The sequence below is a fragment of the Camelus ferus genome, chromosome 4, assembly GCF_009834535.1.
Source record: "Camelus ferus isolate YT-003-E chromosome 4, BCGSAC_Cfer_1.0, whole genome shotgun sequence".
In the NCBI taxonomy this organism is placed as follows: Eukaryota; Metazoa; Chordata; class Mammalia; order Artiodactyla; family Camelidae; genus Camelus; species Camelus ferus.
This window is the reverse complement of record NC_045699.1, coordinates 57,057,789-57,077,067: the sequence shown is the minus strand read 5'-3', so window position 1 is coordinate 57,077,067 and position 19,279 is coordinate 57,057,789. Positions and strand designations below refer to the sequence as shown.

Below are 19,279 nucleotides of genomic sequence, written 5' to 3'. Positions count from 1 at the left end.
CCACTGGGACTTCAGCAAGAATTGCATGGGATGATTAGATCACTTCAAGGAATACTGACATTTTAACAATATTAAATCTTCCAATCCATAAACATGGGATATCTTTTCATTTACTTATATCTTCTTTAATTTCTTTCAGCAATGTTTTACAGTTTTCAGTGTCTAAGTCTTGCACCTCTTAAGTTCATTCCTAAATATTTTATTCTTTTTGGTAGTTTTTTAAATGGAATTGTTTCCTTGATTTCTTTTTTGAATTATTCATTGCCAGCGTATAGAAAATACAACTGATTTTTGCATGCTGATGTTTTATTTTTACAACTTTACTAAATTTATTAGCTCTAACAGTCTTTGGTTGATTCTTTAGGATTTTCTATATATAAGATTATGTCTTCTGTGAATAGAAATAGTTTTGCATCTTCCTTTCCAAGCCGGATGCCTTTTATTTCATTTAAGACATTGCCCAGATTGCCCTGGCTGTACCTTCCAGTACACTGTTGAATATAAGTGACCAGAGTGGGCATCCTTATCTTGTTCCTGATCCTGGGGAGGAAAGTTTTCTCTTTCCCTGGCGAGTATGACGTTAGTTGTGGGGTTTTCACAAATACCCTTTATCATCCCCATTTGTTGTGTGTCTTTATCACGAACACCCTATTTCTTATTCACAACACCTACTGAGGTACCCTGTGCTGTGTGCTGGGAAGAGACAGCCATGGTCCCTTCTCTTTCCTAGCTCACACTGACATGGGGGAGATGGACACATAGACAGACAATAAGAACACAGAACAGTGAAAGAGTGGAAGGACATCTATGCCTGTCTGGGTGAGAGGAGAGGTGTTTTGGTTCAGATCCCCTAAAAACAGAGCCTAAGGTAAGGACTCAGGAGCAAGTAGTTTATTCGGGTGGTGATCTGAGGACACAGGAGTGAAGGCATAGGAGCATGAGACTCATGGGAGCATGAGTGAGGGTGTGGGAGGAAGGAGGGAAAGCCAGTGAGGGTAATGGGTACATTTGAGGGTAACCAGGAATCAATTCAAGGGAACTTTCAAAAATATGTCTCAGAACTGTCCTTCCAAAGGATGAGAGGGTGGAGCCAAAAAATCAGAGCGCCGCAGCAGGCCCACGAGGTGGCAGCTGGTGGTAGGACCTGGTGACATGCTGGGGGAGTGCCCACCCGGCTTCGGTTGCAGGCTGAGGTTGGGGAGGAGAGGTGACATGACTATTGGCATCTCCTGTGAACGGTCAGGGGTGCTCACCAGGAGAAGCAGCTGCACTGGCACCCAGAAAATGGAGAGCAATTAGCTGCATGGACAAGGGAGAGCATGTCTGGCTTTGGACGCTTTGTCCTGAGAGCAGTGGGAGATCCACCAGCGAAGGATTTTAAGCCTGGAAGTGCTGTGATCCACTTGATGCTTTTGACTGACACTCCAGTCGAGGTGCAGAGGATGGACAGGAGGGAGGTGAAGGGAAAGCACAGACACCAGTGGGGAGGCTGCTGTTGAGGGCCAGGCCAGAGGTCACGGGTCCTCACCATGATTGCAGCCAGGAAATCAAGAACAGTGGACAGATGTGGGAGCTGTTCAGAGGGGCGGCTCCACAGGAAGTCCTGACGGGCGGCTCGGGGAGTGAAGGAGGGAGAAGTCAGGGATATCGCCTAAATTTCTGGCTTCAGCAGTTGAATTTCCGTGATGTTATTCACAGGGACAGGAAATCCAGAAGAGGGAGATAAATATGACGAGGTCATTTTGGACACGCAGAAGTGGACATGCACATGGGGGACATCCAAGAGGAGATTGGTCCCATAAGACAGCTCCTGACTTATTTTGCCCATCTCCACCCCCCACCCCCCACCCCGTAGAGCCAAACTAATGTGCTTTCCTTCCTGTGAATGGCCTGGCCTCAGTAGTTACTCAAGAAGTGTTTGTGGATTGAATAAATGAGCGACTGACTGCTGACCCACACATATGCCTTGCTCACTTTGCTCTGTTCCCTTCATTTATTTCTTCCCTTTACCTATTTAAATCTTGCCCATCCCATCATGAGCCACCTTCTCCAGGAGTCACCACCTCTGTGGCCAGTCTGCAGACCCCAAGGCAGGAGTCAGGAGTAGCCCTGGAAGTGGGGGTGGGGGTGGGCCACATGTGGCTGCTTCACTGGAGGCAGCCTGCAGGTCCAGAACCATCACATCCTCTCCCTTGGCTTAAACACAGAGACGGTGGAGGGCCTCCAGAGCAGGGCCTGGGCTCTGAGGAAACCTCAGTGGATAGGGCCAGACAGGCTTGGTAGATCAGGGAACACCGGGCTGGGGTGGTTTCCTGTCTGTCTGCCCAAGCGTAAGACTTGGTGACCGCAGCCATGAAGCCAGCAGGCTCTGCCAAGGCAGCTGGAGCGGAGCTTACAGTTGCCTGTGATGTGGGTCAGTGTGTCAGATGCCAAAGCTGAAGGAGCCAAGGAGGAGGAAGCATGCATCCCGGCTCCCAGGGTGAAGGAACAGGCCAGTGATGGAGGGCCAGGGGATGGCAGCTCAGATGCCCTGCCATGTTTCCGGTCCTCACATGTGCATCTGTGCAGGTGGCTCACTTCCCAGTTGAACCTGGTTCACTGCACCCTCAAGTCCCACCTCCCCGCCCTCACTTCTGCAGAACCATCATCCATGATGCCTTCTCCAGTTCTCTTCACACACAGCCTACTGTACATCCAGAGCCTCAGTCAAGTAGACACTCAGTCATTCTAACCTGTCACTCCCTTTGATTCAGTGCCACCTCCCCCAGGGAGCCTTCCCTGAGCACCTGTAACCCTTACTCTGGGGCAGCCAGTAGAGTTCAGAGGTTAAAAGCCCAGACTATGGATTCAGCCTGTCTGGGTTCTAACTCTGGTCCCACAGCTTACTAGCAGAGTCTAGGCAAATTACTTAACCTCTCTGAGTTTCAGGTTCTCATCTGTTAACCAGTGTTAATAATCATTTCTACCCACAGAGAGCTGTTGGAGGGTTAAGTGTTAGCAAAACAGGGAGCGGGCAGTAACCCCTGTCACGTAGAAAGTCCACATTTCCGGGACTGTACTCTGATAAAATGTGTGTGTGTGTATGTGTGCGCGCGTATGTGTGTATATGTGTTTGGATATGTATGTGTGTGTGTGTGAGGAGCAGAGCTTCTCTCCCAACAAGGCTGGGTTCCTTGACGAAAGGCAAAATGCTCTCTGCTTCCAATGCAGTGGAATCAGAAATAACCCTCTGTGTTGCCTTTATGAAGGTCACTTGACAGTAATGAGGAGAGAGCTGAGCATCTGAGAGGGGCTCATTCCCCAGCTGGCTGGAGGAAGAGCTGGGCCTGCAGGTGGTCTGGCCTGCAGGCCTCTCAGCCCACCCCATCACGCGCCCTGGGTCCCCAGGCCAGGGAAACTTGCAGCATGCTTTCCAGCTGGTTCTCTCCGAGGGTGTTCTTGTTTCTTTGCTTCACTTAGTCACACTAATCAGCATTTGAGGTTAAGCTCCATAAGGGCAGGGACTGTGTCCTACGTATCCATGCAACCCCACCCCTTCCCGCAGGGACTGGAAGAGAGTTGGCATTTGTTAAGCATGTTCCAAGCATCTTATGAACATTTTTGCATCTTATGAACATTTTCTCCAATGCTCACAGGAGCCCCTTGTAATGCTGTTATCACCCCCACTTGAGAGATGAGCAGTCTGAGGTTGACGGGGTTGAATAACCAGCCTGAGATCATGGCATCAGGAGTGGCAGGAGGGAGTTCCCATACCAAAGCTGTGGGGCTTGAAAGCCACCCAAGAGCGCTGGGCACACAGCAGGTGCTCATGTGTACTCGCCAAGGGACAGGCTGACTCATAATTAAAGCAGCAGCTTCCGGCAGCCTTCTTTAACCTCTCCTAAGAGTAGCTGTGAAATTCTCAAAAACAAGTATTTGAAAGGTTCTCTAGCAGGTGCTTGCATGGAAGCAGACCTTGGGCCTGCGAGGAATTCCTGTAGGATCTCGGCAGACCCAGAGGGAAAGGGTTCGCTGCAGATGTTTTATATACAAACCCCAGAGAAAAAGCTGCTGCCACACAATGGACCCCACCACATATTCTGCAGCAGAGAGAGGTCAGACTTTCCCCACCAGGGACAGCTAGAGAAAAGCCAAAGAGTACTGAAATGGGGCTGAAGGGAGGGTCTTCTCTTTTCCAACCCCCAACTGGTTTCCTCTTTCTTGTAAGCTATATGTGTCCCCTAACCCAGCTGCCAAGCTAGACACTCCTCAATCCAGTGAGAAGAGTATCAATCCCCACATGACAATCTCTGTTACAGGCAAACTCCTGATGAAGGGCCAAACCCTAGAGCTGAGTGATTGGACATCTTGGACTAATTTAGAGCCTGTCAGGCTTGTGAGCTTTAACAAGGTATCCCATTGATACGGGTCTCAAGTTTCTTCATCTGTAAAATGGGGACTGTAAATCCCACTTTGCGAGGGTCTATGAGGGATGAAGTGAGATGCTGCTTGTGTGGCAGATGCTGTGGTGCATCACTCAACTGCCTCCTTCCAGCTGGGGACATGAGTGCCCCAGGATGCAGGGAGAATTGGTGGCCGATGGCTCTCAACCCAGACCCTCTCTGGGAATAGGTCCCTCTGTGGAGGCAGCCAGCATCCAGTGGTCTGTGGAGGGGGTAAAGGCCCAGCCCCCGTGCCTTGATTCAGCTGGCACAATAAGAGCCACCCCAGTTTCAGAGCTCCCAGTGGGAGGGGCCAAGGCCTGTGATGCAACTGCATTGCAGCCCCGCTTCTCTCTCTGCTCCAGCCTGTTTTCCTCTCTGCCCCTAGGCACTGTTTCCAAGAGCACTCCCCTATAATCCACCTGCAGGCACCTCTCCAGCCCAGAATCCGTTACCCAGTGTGATGGTTAATTTTACGTGTCAACTTGGCCATGGTACCCAGATATTTGGTCAAACACAAGTCTAGATGTTGCTATGAAGGTATTTTTTAGATGATACTAACATTTATTTTTTTAAAAATGGGGGGTTAATTAGGTTTATTTATTTTTTTAATGGAGTTACTGGGGACTGACCTAGGACCTCATGAATGCTAGGCACACACTCTACCTCTGAGCTATATCCACCCCCCGATATTAACATTTAAATTAGTAAACTTTCAGAAAAGCAAATTATCCTTCATACTGTGAGTGGGTCACATAAAATCAGTTGATGGCCTTCAGAAGAAACACACTGAGAGTCCCCAAGGAAGAGGGAGTTTGGCCTCTAGACTGTCTTCAGATTCGAGCTGCACCATCAGCTCTTCCCTTGGGTCTCAGGCCTGCCAGCCTGCCCTGCAGATTCTGGACTTGCCAGCCTCCACAATCTCATGCAGCAATTCCTTAAAATTAATCTATTTATATCTATATCTATATCTATATCACATACAATGGGTTCTGTTTCTCTAAAGAATCCTGAATAACACCTAGGAACCCGACCTAAGGCCTGCAGAGTGCCTGAGGGAGGCACTCCCCAGATGGTCACTTATATTAATTCAGTGAAGAGTTCAGGGGGTCTCTGTCCTCATCTGTAAGCAGAGACCCCATCCTCACAGCTTCCATCAGCTCCACACCCTGAAGATCCATGCAGGTGCCCTGGGCTTCGGTGAAACAGAAGGAGGGAATAAGACCCAAGATTCTTAACTCAGGCTTCTCGGAATTAGATGAGCTTTGGGAGAGGATTTAAATCCAGAGGCCCTAACCCAGGTTCTCCTTTGATTTCCTTTCTGATACTGTATTTTGAAATTAGCCTTTGTTAAGTAAAAATGGTTTATGAAAAATTGGTATTTCTCTCCCAGCAAATACAGCGTAGCGCACAGTGGTCTACATGCTTAGGTAACATCTGATCACCATCATTGGATTTTGGTGTCAGCTATAAATAGATGTTAGAAAAAGACATACTTTAAACTTTACTCTGCACTTATGATTATGAACATCTGTGAATGTTTACAGAAGACCCAGATTAAGTTAGAAAATCTCAGAGCAAAAAAAGGTATATGGGAACTCCCACACCCTTTGGGTTTTACTTTTATCCACAAATGTGTTGGGATACTCAGGGCACAGCGCTTCTTGTGGGGCAAGTTCATGATCATTAAAGCGCAAGGCAGATGCCCCAAGGAGCCCACTGAATGTGCGGCCCTCAACGCGGGGTCATTCCTGGAGAGGAAGGCTCACTTCTAAAGGCTAGAACGTCACCAGGTAAATATAAGTGTGTCTGGACACACACACCTCGCCTAGAAGCACTCTCCAAGGTCTTAAACCTCACCAAGCAAAAGAGGCCACACATAACCCAAGAGGCCCTGGGGGAGCCAGCGCCCCAGAAATGGCTGAGCTGGTTTGTGGCTTGGAAGAAAACTGCAGCCTGTCAAATGATGTCATCTCGCCCAGCAACCCTGACGCGTCTTAATAATATTTTGAGGCCGATCCGGACATGCTTGATCGACCTTCTGGCAGAAGTTTCCCTTTGTGTTTATTTATTTGATTAATTTTTATTTTGTCAAGAGCTGACTCTCAGAACAATTGGGCAGGAAAGCTGGCTCATTCTGCCTGGGCTTCCTTGGTGGCTGATTTTTGTCCTGCGAATGAAGTATGTCTTTGGATGCCCACGGTAGTTTATGTATTTGTAGAAAACGAGGCATTTTCATTAAGATGTTTTCAATGTATGACTATGAAAGTGTGCGTGGCTTTCTCACCTGTGTTGATCTCTTTTATTTTGGCGGTTATACCCATTTCTCATTTTAATTGTGTCTGCTTTTTCCCATTGATTAGATTTGCCAGAAGTTTGTACTTCATTAATCTTTTTAAAGAGACAGCTCATGGATTTATTTTTTAATTCCACTGGTTTTTGTTGTTGTTTTCTAATTTATTTACTTTAATTTTAATCTTTATTATTTTATTATTCTTACCATTTTTCTTTGGGTTGTTTTTGTGCCTTTTCTAGTAGGTAAAATTCGCTGCTTTTCTCTTTTTGGTGATAACATTGTTTAAAGTTGTGAATTTCCCTATAAGTATTGCTATGACTACATCCTGCAGAATCATTTATTTATTACTTTTATTGGTCTAGATATGTTTTTATAGACAAATGAGATATTTTAGAGGAAAAATATCATAAGCAACAAAACAAACCAAAAAAAAAAAAAAAAACAAACCTGAATCACCAGAAATCCCATCTCCCAGAGAGATATATTGGTATTTTAGTATACATTTTCTAGATTTTTTCCTTTGCAAATTTATATGTTTAGATTTTTACGTTTTTACAAAATGGGGTCATGTGTAATACCATTTTGTAATATGTTTTATTTATCTAAATAATAAAATTAGAACATACTTCCTTGTTATTAAGACTAGATTTACACTGTCAATTTTAATGACAGTTGAGGATTTATTCTGTCTTGCAGATATCCCATAATTTACGCTGCCAATTACCTATTCTTAGACATTCAGGTTGCTTTCACTCATTTTGTCATAAAAAGGTACACTCTTACATATATTCTTGTTGCTGAATCCTTGCATACCTCTGATTTTTTCCTCAGGACAATGTTGTAGTAATAGAATTGCTGGCTAAAAAGCGGCAGGTGTGGTTTTAAGACGTTTGATGCATCGTCTTTCTTTTTTTTTTTTAGATTTGGTTTCTTTCTTTTTCTTTTTTTTTTTCATTTTTGTATGCTCTAGGGCTACGGCTTCAGTCTTTTGCATGTGGATATCCAGTTATTTTCTTGTTGGGGGGGCAGGTAATTAGGTGTATTTATTGATACATTTATTTAATTTTTATTTTAATGGAAGTACTGCAGATTGAACCCAGGACCTTGTGCCTGCTAGGCATGCGCTCTACTGCTGAGCTATACCCTCCCACCATGCGTCATCTTTCATTTATCCCCAGAACTGGTGTACACAGAGCAGTGATTTGTTCTCAGCCTGAAAGCTCCCATTGCCATCGGGGACTACTGGTGGGAGAAGAAATGGCTATTTTAACTCGAATTTATTTTATTATTAGCAAAGGTGAATATTTTCATACATTTATTGGCCACTTGTGTATCTTGGATTGTTTTTTCATATCCCTTACCCTTTTGTCTTCATTCTTATTAATTTGCAAGGGCTTTTTGCTCTTTGTCATGTATATTACAAACATTGTGGCCATTTTATTGTTACATTTTTCAGATTCGTTTTGGTATTCTTGCCTTACAGGATTTGTAAAGTTTTATTCAGTTAAATATATCTATCTTTTCTCTTTCATGGTTTTTGTCTTTGCACATATGTTTAGAAAGATCTTACAACAAAGATCAAATGATTATACATTTCTTCTTATTCGTTTACATTTAAATCTTATTAGCATCTGGATTTATTTTAGTGTATGACAGAAGATGATTTTATTTCTTTCCAACAGTCATTTCGCCTCAGTCGTACCCCACCCTTTGCCACTGAGTGGTCCAGGCAGGCACGAGGCCATGGAGAGTCCACCTATGACACACGGGCCGCAGGGGCTCATCCCTGGAGCTTCTTCGAATCCCGATGTCCTCCCAGTCCTATGCATATCTTCACAATAAACCTCCTCTTCTCAAGATGACATGGGAGCATCCAGTCCTTCCAACCAAGATGCTAACACACCTCTATTTACAGATGAGAGAACACAGGCTCTGGGAGGTTTCAGAACAACATTGCACAGGTGGAAAGTGGCAGAGCTGAGACCCAAACTCAGAACCCTCTGATTCCAAAGGCAATGATCTTTCTGGGACTCAACACAGGGTTTACCAGTGACCCAAGGAGGCTACTGCCAACCACAGACACCAGCTCCTCCTCTCCTGGGTCAGTCTAGCCTTCTGGACCAGACCAGCATTGTTAGCTACCCTTCATGGGGTGCAAACCACGTGACAAAGTGCTGAGGGCTTTCTCCCTGCACATGGTTTTATCTTTTAAGGTAGGATTATTCACCCAGCTTTACAGGTAAATAAACCAGAGTTGAGAGAAGTGAAGTGACTTACCAAAGTCATAGAGCAAGAGGTGATGGTGCCAAGACTTAAGCCCAGGTTAGTCTGCCCAGGGCCTCTGCTCTTAACTCCTGCAGAGGATTCCCCCGACACGTCAATACATGCACATGTTACCTCATGCTGTTCCCAGTTTTCCTGTCTACATTCTGTCTGTCCCTCAGAATCCATTACAACTTCCCCTCCTCTAGGAAGTCCTCCCTGATGCCCTCTGCATCCCACAGTTCCCTTTCTTGCCTTGGGTGGTAGGTCATCTCTTTCTTTGATTGGCTCCCTAGCAGTGAGAGGACAGGATAAATGCTGTGTTCATTTCTTAGGAACTGGCCCCCGGTACTCTACAGTTGACAGAGCACCCTCAAATCCATCCTCCCTCTCAATCTTTAACACTGCTAAAGAGTCAGCAGGGCAGGAACAACGATCCCATGCACAACTGAAGGAACTGAGGCTGCAGGAGGGGCAGTGCCAGCCAGGTCTGGGTCACGCCGGCCTGATTAAAAAGCCCTGTTCTCTGGACTTGGTTTTGCAATGCAGATTTCATGCAAAGGCCAGGCAGTGAGTGACTCCAAATACATATTTACAGGTTTGTCAAGTGTTGCAGTGAGCCCACAGATCTCCGACTCCCCGCATAAAGACACCTCATGAAAGCCAATGAAGTCACACCCTCTGCACCCAGAGCCCCTGCCTGCGGCACCAATGCGGCCCCTGCCAGGGTGAGTGCCCGCAGAATATATTTACATCACCTGAGGGGTGGCAGCAGGCCAGGGGCCCACCAGCTCGTGTTCCTAGGGAGGGGCCAGTGGGCCCCCATGTGGCCTTTGGGCAAGCTGAGGGAAAAGCATGAGACTCAGATTCCCACAGATGGTGGCTGGAATCCCAGCTCTACCCTGGCCAAGCCTCATACCCCTCTGGGTTTTCACAGCGACATCTATAAAATGGGGCTAATAGCGTTCTCTCAGGATTCCTGTGCCACTTGGTAATCACAAATAACTGTTGAGTTTCCGCCACATCAAGCACCGGGGGACATGCTTTATGCCCACAATGAGCTCTTCATCCCTCGAAGTCACACCTCTCATAATTCACACAGTGGTGTGGATCAGCATGTGGAGTGGATCCCAGCTGGAGAATAGACTTGAGACTTGGAGGCCCAGGGATGCACCAGGGTAGAGAGAAGGATGCTGAAAGGAAAGCAGAAAAAGATCCGAAGATCAAAGTCACCAACTTCCAGATCCTGTGAATGCTGCCCTCAGGGTTTCAGAAGGGCTGAGGGCTCAGGGGTGTGGCTTTGCCACAGAAGTTCCTTCTTACACCGGAATTCCTTCCTTCAACAAATGTTGATAGAACGCCAGCCCCTCACAAGGCTCTAAGGATGGGGAAACTGAGGCACAGAGAGATCTCCCTGCTCTCATTTAATTTACATCCTACATCCTCACATTACAGTTCTCCAGAGAAACAGAACCAATTGGAGATACACATAAATACAAACAGTCCTCAACTTATGATGGCTCAACTTACAATATTTTGACTTTATAATGCTGTGAAAGCGATATGCATTCAGTAGAAACCGTGCTTTGAATTTGGAATTCTGATCTTCTTCTGGGCTAGTGACGTGCTGTGTAATCCTCTCTCCTGCCTCTGGACAGCGGCGGCCGCGGCTCCCCGTCAGCCACACGATCACGAGGGGAAACAGCCAATACGTTTACCGCCATTCTGTACCCAGACACCATTCTGCTTTTCACTTTCAGTACAGTATTCCATTAATTACATAAGATGCTTTATTATAAAACAGTCTTGGTGTCAAATGATTTTGCCCAACTGTGGGCCAGTGTCAGTGTTCTGAGCATGTTTAAGGTAGGTTAGGCTAAGCTGTGATGTTCAGTAGATTAACTGTATTAAGTGCATTTTTGACTTAATGATATTTCCAACTTACGATGGGTTCATGGGGACAGACTGAAGAAGATCTATATATATATATATACACTAAGAGATTTATTATAAGAAATTGGCTCAAGTGGTTACGGAGACCGAGAAGTCCCAAGATCTATAGACAGGCAAGCTGGAGACCGAGGAGAGCCAATGGTCTGAGCTCCTTTCTGAAAGCCAGCAGACTCAAGAGGAAAGAAGAGCCGATGTTTTAGTTGGAGATCAAAGGCAGAGGGGAAAACAGCCACACTAGGGAAGGCAATCTGCTTGTCCCAGTCCACCTGTTCAGATGTTCCACTCATCCAGAAAACACCCTCACAGACACACCCAGAGTAATGTTTGACCAAATATCTGGGCATCCTGTAGCCCAGAAATTTACCATACACAGCCTAATAGAGAAGGCAGAAACTGAAGCAGTAAATACAAGTGGGATGAGGGTAAGAGAGCAGAAGAGTAAGGCTCTGCAAGAACTCCCAGCAAGTGGTCCTTCTGGACATGGGAGGAGTTTAACTGTGCCTGAGTGGGATGCCAGCATCCACGAGCAGGTGGAGGGGCATTTTTGGAGCTCGAGAATTTTCCCTCTTCCCACGAATGACACAGTGATGATCAGGGCTCTCAGGTTCTCCCGGGTGCTTGGAGGGGAAGGAGGGCATCTTAAGATTTCCCATCAAAGTCAACATTCTTATAGGTAGGGGAATTTGGCTTAATGTGGCCTAATCTGTAAAAAGTCACTGAGATTCAATCGCAGTAAGTCACCTCAAGGAAGGGTCCCTAGCTCAGTCTTCACTAGTCTTTGATTTAATTTTTTAAATATTGCCAGAATTCTTTTAATCTCTTTTTAAAAATTAATTTATTTAAGCCTCACAACAACTCTCTAAGGGAGATTTTATTATTTCTATATAAGGGAGTATTATTATTTCTATGTCCATTTTTGCAGATAGCACAGAAAGTTTAAATAACTTGCCCAAGTTTGCAGAACCAGGCAGCCTGGCCTCAGGGTCTATGCTGTAACACCAAGCTGGTTATCACCTATTTTTATCCAACCAGAATTTCAGTGTTTGTTTCTAAACAGCCAGATGACCTGTGTCCTCAAGAGGGTCCACTTTGGGATGACTTTCTGAACCAGATTGAGTCCATCATGAATTTGGGACAATCCAAATTCATTCACCTGCCCATTTCCTTATGTGGTCAACACCATAATGGACACACAAGCAAGCACATGAGGAAGTCCCTGCCTTCAAGAACTCCCCAGATTCCTGGAATTCCACATCTCCAGCTTCTTTCCTTTGGCTAAAGGACTCTTTCCTGAGAAAAGGCCAGTTTACCTGCAGAGTGTCCCTTTGCCTGACTGGCTACAGTGCCACTCACAGGCCCAGCCATTGCTCCATTTTGCGTTCAAGCACCAACTGCAGTTTTTTTTTGCAACAGGAATGGGCCTGAGGTCATCCTGGTTAAGGGTAAACCAATATTTGCTCTTAATTTTGCAAAAGGGAGGGGGTTCAATCACCTGTCCCAGCCGTGCCTAACAGGGGTTGTGAGAAGGTGACTTTTCCATTAACAGCCCAGCTCATGTTTTATGTATTTCTAAAGAGCCACCGTGTGAACATAATTCCTCCTCCCTTGAAGACAAGAACCCCAAAGTTAGTATTTAAAATGTCACATGCAGCCAGAGGCTTCTATGGGTCATGGAGGGCTGGACAATTTATACTGCAAAGTAATAAAATTGATGCCGAATGACTTTAAGACCCAGAGAGTTGCCTAAGAGGTCAGAATAGAAAATTTGAAACCAAATAACGAATAAATCTTAGGAAAGCTGATAGCAGAGGTTTAAGAAGGGAAGCTGGTAAATGGGCTGAGTTTAAAGTCTGAGTTCACATTATGAGGGTTAGTGAAAGGAAGCGACCTTCAGGTTGGCACTGAATGGTGGACGGTCATTGTGTGTGGGAAGCAGGCCCCTCACCAAGGTCACCTGGTCTAAAGCAGTGTCCTTATTAACCAACAGGACAACAGAGACCCTGGGGCCCTGAACTAGTTAACAGCAAAGCTGGGATTTGAACCTGAGTCCGCCTGGATTTATCCATTAAGGACTTAGAATAGCACCAGGCACACAGAAAGCACAATATCTATGTGAGCTATTATTATTATTACTGATTATTATTTTAAAACCTAAAGACATAAGCTTTAGGGTTTCATGGGTCTCATGGTGTGATCTCTTCAGAGAGACTCTTCCTGGTTGTCACTAAAAAGTTACTTGTTATTCTGGGAACTCAAACACATCAATTTATATCTTGCCAGAAGTGGATCATGGTAGAAACCGTTACCCATCAGCTCCTCATCCCAGCCCCTACTGCTGTCCAAACACATTATGCATAGTAATAGCTTTTTGTTACTCATCTTGTCTGGCAGTTGCTTTCTTTACTGCAGACACTGTAGATCTTCCCAGATGAGTACACAGAGCTGCAGCCTAAGGCCACTGCCGGCTGCAAGTGGAGGACCCTGGCGAAGCAGGGACCAGGAAAGGCACCCCGAGCAGTGATGGATTTCACACTGCTTATCATTTTCCCCCATAAGCAAACCTAACTAGTACCATCCTTCAAATTAATTCCTCTGAGCTTGATTCATTTGGTCATGAACGTTGAGCACGTCTGTGAACTGACTCAATGATCACACCCACCGGGACACAGGAAGCAGGGCCACTCCCTTCATTCTGTTCTGTTTGGTTGTGTTTGTTCTGTTTTGTTTAAGCCCCTACACCCCCAGAGCAATTCTTTTTCATTTTTTCTGCACAAACGTCGACTTCAGGCCTGCACAGCCCACCCATCCCCTCCCTAGCCTTTCACTGCCTCGTGGAATCCTGGTCCTCCATCTAAGCCTGTGACTCTCAACCAGGGCTGCTCATTTGAACCACCTTGGGAGCTTGTACAAAATCCAAAGGCCTAAGCCACACCCCAGACCAATTAAACCAGCTGCCGAGGCCTCAGGAGTTCTAAAGCTCAGTAGGTCAGGGGTGGGAACCACCCAATTGGATGCCAAGCCCAAATGCTTCTGTCCTGTGGAGCAGCCTCTAATTTCATCTGCTCCCACCCTAATGTACACACACCCCACAATTATTTTTCTTTGAAATAAAAACATTACCTTTATTTGTTCATAATGGAGTAGGTAATATATTCAAAAATTTAAAGGTACAAAAGGGTTGTGGGAAAAGTCTACCTCCCAGCTCCCAGCTCCCCTCCCCAGGAGGAAAGGCCTTCACCCTCTGCTCTCTGAGGACACCATGACCGAGGGAACTGGCACAGTCTCTGGGTTACAGAGGCCTATGTTTGAATCCTGCTTCCACCACTGAGTTCCCACACAACTTCAGATTAGTCATTTCAGGTCTCCGATCCTCAGTTTCTACATCTACAAAGTGGAGATAATGCCCCTTGCTTCTCAGAGCTATGAAGGAGGATGAAGGAGGCATTTTGGTTCCCTATGGCAGCTTAGCAAATGCTCCCAACACTTAGAGGCTTATAAAAACAGTGATTTTATTCACTCACGATTCTGTGGTCAGGCCTGGGTGATCCTGGTCCACAAGATGTCCCCTGGGGTCATTCTGTTCACTAGTGGCTGGGTTAGACTAGAAGGTCCAAGACAGCTCCACTCACATGACTGTCTCACTGGGGCCCCTCTGCTTGGCCCTCCCCCCTGATTAGCATGGGCTTCCTCACAGCATGGTCTCTGGTGGTCCGACACAGACAACCCTCAAGGAGAGTGTCGATCAGGAAAATGGATGTATTGGCCATCTCCTAAAGCCCAGGCTCAGAAGTTACACAAGTCATCCCAGATTCAAGGGGAGAAGAAATATGTACCAATTCGTGATGGGAAAGTGCTATGTTCTCAATGCAAAAGAGCACACGGGATGGGACATTGTTGAGGTTTCTTTGGAAACACAATCCACCATGAGAGGAACGAATGCCATATGGCAGCATAAGGCAGGTGCCCAACCAGTGTTAGAGCGCATCCTTCTCAGCACACACTTTATTGTTAAATAGGTCTTTTAAGTTCCAACCCCAGTGCCTGGCCAAGAGCCTGGCACAAAATAGATGACCAGTGAATGTTTCTTTGAAATCTCAGAGATGCCATGAGGCCACTATTCCTGTGAGCGCTAACGGGGTAGATTCCTCAAATGCCAAGTCACGAGGTGACCCTCCTGTCCTCATGCTCACCCCACCCTCTTACAAGCTGGTCACTCTGGTCTGCTGTGTCCACAACCTGAAAGGCTCTCCCTCTGTCTTGTCACCACAGTGTCCTCCTGGCCAAATTCTCTGCATTCACCGCCATGAAACCACTTAAATGTTCACCTTGACCCTGAAGCCCTCCTCAATCTCCTTGAGCAGGAAGACGGAGCACACATATTTGAACATGTGTCATGAGCACTTTGTCAGACACTCAGGATGAACAAAATGGGACACGTGAAGGTTGGAGATGCGTGCAGACCAGGGGCAGTGGGAGCAGAGGTGGAAGACGTGAGAAAGTCGTGACAGGGCTCCCATCCAGAAGGACCACAAGATAAGTGAAAAGGGATTTGGCCACCAGACTGAACATGGTCTCAAATGCCCTGGATGAGTTGGAGCTTCATTCTCCAGGCAAACTGAACCCATAACAGGCATCTTCAGAAGAGGAGAGACATAATTAGACATGGGGGCAGTTGTGCAAGCATGAGATGAACAGAAGGCAAAGAAATGATGTTCCATCGTGTACCATGATGGTACTCAAGAGTTGTGAAACCTGGACAGTCAGAGCAAGGCTCTCCACCTCAGATCTCCCTTCCTGGTAGACGGAGACTGAGACCCAGAGCCAGGCCTTTGGCTATGCAGCTAGATTCCAGAAAATATGTCTGCCAGGCATGTGTCTGACATTGAGAAATGTCTTAGCAGCACAGGGGGTAATGATTGATAGGTCTGATGAATGCATCCCCATTATTATTGAAATTTATACACGTTCTACCGATCGAAGACTCTCGGTGCATGCGTCTTATTTAATATTCACAGCTGTTGTTTTTCAGCTGGAAACCTAAGAGTCTGGCTCCCGAATTGACAAAGCTGAAATCTAGGGGCACCTTCCAGAAAGCAAATTCTGGACATAGAGTCCCCATCTGGAAACTGCCTTCTGAGACTAACTAACATGTGACCTGAGCACATGGTTAGTGAATCTGAGCCCAATTCTAGGAGCATGAAACAGGTCACAGATAAGATGATCCAGCCCAGACCCTCACATACCCAAGAAGGCTCCAGTTCCCTCTGATTATTCATTTAATCATTCATTCGTCAACAAATGTTTTGAACACCTACCATTTGCCAGTCTCTGCAGTAGGTGCTAAGGATACAGCAAAATCACCACAGACAAGGATCCTGCTCTCCTGTGTCTTACTGTCACATGGAGCAGACAGACTATAAAGGCAACAAACAAAGCAAAATAAAAATAAATACAGCTTATGATAAAAGCCATGAAGGATATAAGCAGGGTTGTAAGAAAGGCACAATGCGAGAAGCAACTGGTTTTGGGGGTGTCATTTCATGAATGCTCTTGAGCCCTAAGACATGCTGAATCCTGGACTCGGCCTTTATGCTCCACTTTGGCCCAGGGTCATAAAGGGACACCCAAACATGGCACACAGGCAAGCATAAGCATTAACCAACCTGCACGCTCACTCTGGTTTTGTCCCCATAAGCTCAGATGTTATTGTCACAATGTTCTAACTGTGCTCCATTCTAGGGCCTGAGACAAGTTGCTTAGCCCTTCCATGCCTCAGTTTCCCCATCTGTATGATGACGGTAACAACAGGACCCTCCTCGTGGGGTCATTGTGAGGATTAGATTTAGTATTTGTATTTAGGACTTAATCTCCACATTCTTGAATGCTGGGCTTTGAGATTCCGTTGTATGGAGTTGGCCGAGGGGAAAGGGTGCTAGATGGGGACCTGTCTTGGTTAGATTTTCCCCAGAAGCACCTCCTGAGGCAAGAATTTGTATACAAGTAGTCCATTTGGGAGGTGAAGAAGGTACTGTTAGAAAGTGGGGGAGTGAAAGGGAAAGGCAGCTGGTGAAGGGTGTGTTACCAAGCCCATTTCCACGGATGGTAACTGGAGCTTAATCACCCCAGGAATTTCAGAGCAAGGGTAGTCCAGAGCCTCAAACTTATCCCACGAAAGGGCAAAGGAGTTGAGGCATTTATACACCAGCTCTTCCTCAGTCACCAATTGAAGGCTATGGCAGTGGTATGGGGAGCAAGAATTTTCAGCAAGCTTGTTCATCCTGGCAGGCAAAGTGGGCCCTGGCAGCCTCAGAAAGCCTCAGGAAAGCAGTGCAGATTTTAGAAGCTGGGGTATATGCACTGCAGTGGTCCAGGTGAGGAGCAGTGGATGGGCTCCAACAGAGCCCAGTGCAGAGGCCCAGCTCAAGTAGAGATACAGTCAGGCAAGCTTGGGGACAGCAAGTTTAACCTCTGGGGACTGAAGAAGAGCAATGCAAACAGAATGTCATGCTGACCCCAGTTCATGGGGGCCTTGAATGCCAGGCTAAGGAACTGGGGCTTCATTCTGTGGGTAGCAGGCCGTCCCTGGAGGCGTTTGAGGCGGGGAGAGTTGCAGTACTAATGATGAGAAACAACAGAATCATTACAATGTGGGTCTACCCCACTGCCAAGTGCCCCTGGAACATGCAGCCCCTGGTCTGCTCACTCCACAGCCGAGAAGGATGGGTCAGCTGGTGGTTTCCTAAAGACATAAACTCTAAGAGCAGCTTAGAAGGAATAGTCTGAGAAGCCACTTGGGTGGGGATGATGCTCCCAGGGACATTCTCAAGTAAGAGTAGGGTCAGCCACAACACCCCAAGGGTGTTAACGGTCTAGAAGAATTAGAAATGCAAGTTTGGACCAGAGCTGAATTCCTTAGTGCAATAGTCTAAGGCTTCGAACAGAAGGTCTGCTCTGCCTCTCACTCAGGCTGCCCGCCCCTCCTCTGAACAGACGTCAAACAAATAGTAAAGGCCGTTGTTTGAAAGGATGGCCATACTGCTGGCATTCCCAAGGCATTCAGGTCCCAGCCCAGCCCCAGCACTGCCCGAGGCAGGTGAAGAGCAGAAGGGCTGTGGTGCCTCCAAGCACCCACAGGCACCATGCTGGGTCTGGCTTAACTCTCTCCATCACCGGGCAGGACGGAGGGTACCATCTCCATCATCCAGAAGTGAAAATGCAGTCCGCGAGAGGTGAGAAATTGGCCCCAATTGCAGGACTGGGATTATAACTGGAAGGCTTCAAATACTCAGGATTAAGACATCCAGACTCACAAAAAGCCAGTGGTCAAGTGTCAAGAGGGTGATTCCATCAGAGTGGGAACCCCTGCAGAGAAGGCCTTGCCATCAGATTAGACTTGAGGTGAAGGAGGGGAAGGAAGTTAGTGAACTTGTGCACATTTGCATCACCACAATTTATAGGCAAGACACCAAGTTGGGAGAAAGGAAACAAGAGACAAACCACATTAGAAAGGAATGCCTAGGAGGGGGCCAAGATGGCGGAGTAGAAGGACGCTCGTAGTTCACCCTCTCCCACAAATATACCAAAACTCACATCCACGGACCCATCCAGCCAACCAGAGCATCTGCTGAACTCCAACAGAACATCGCCCTCTTCAAAAGACAAAGACTACATGAATCTGGTTTTTAAAAGACATCTCAACTCGATTGCTATTCTGCTTCAACTTGCTCTTCTATTACTGATTATACACTGCTTTCAAACCTTTTTTTCTCTCTTCTTTTAAAATTCTCTTTTTATTTTATCTTTTTTTATTTGTTCTATTTTCTATTGCTTTTTTAATTTTTACTTTTTAAACAATTGTATATGTCTCCAGTTTTAATCTCTTTAAAATTTTTCTTTTAAAATATTTCTATTATTATTATTTTCACAAATCCACCTCATTTCATTTTCATTTCTCTTGGTTTTGATCTCCTGTTATTGATTATACAAAGGTTTCAAATATTGTTTTTTGCTCTTTTCTCCTTTTTTAAAGGTTTTTAAAAGACGTCTCACCTCAATTGCTATTCTGCTTCAACTTGCTCTTCTATTATTGATTATACACTGTTTTCAAATCTTTTCCCCCCTTCTTTTAAAATTCTCTCTCATTTTTTTAAAGTTTGATTCTAGCATAGGCTTTAGATACGTAAATAAATAAACTCCTTAAGGACCACAATAGATAACTGATACTCCTTAAGCCACAGTACCAGAGAGATATGAGCAATATGAAAAAGCAGAGGAAACACTCCCAATTAAAAGAGCAAGAGAAATCCCCTGAAACAATGATCAATGAAATAGACATTGATGGCCTACT

General features: G+C 45.9%; 1 long non-coding RNA gene across 1 annotated transcript in view; it reads right to left on the bottom strand.

Moving 5' to 3' along the window:
• Positions 1-7,292: 7,292 nt before the first annotated feature.
• The window catches only part of LOC116663234, a 64,998-nt gene continuing 53,011 nt past the window's right edge, over positions 7,293-19,279 (bottom strand). Inside the window, exon 2 of the long non-coding RNA XR_004319435.1 lies at positions 7,293-10,172. This is a non-coding gene — a long non-coding RNA (uncharacterized LOC116663234). The remainder of the gene's footprint in view (positions 10,173-19,279) is intronic.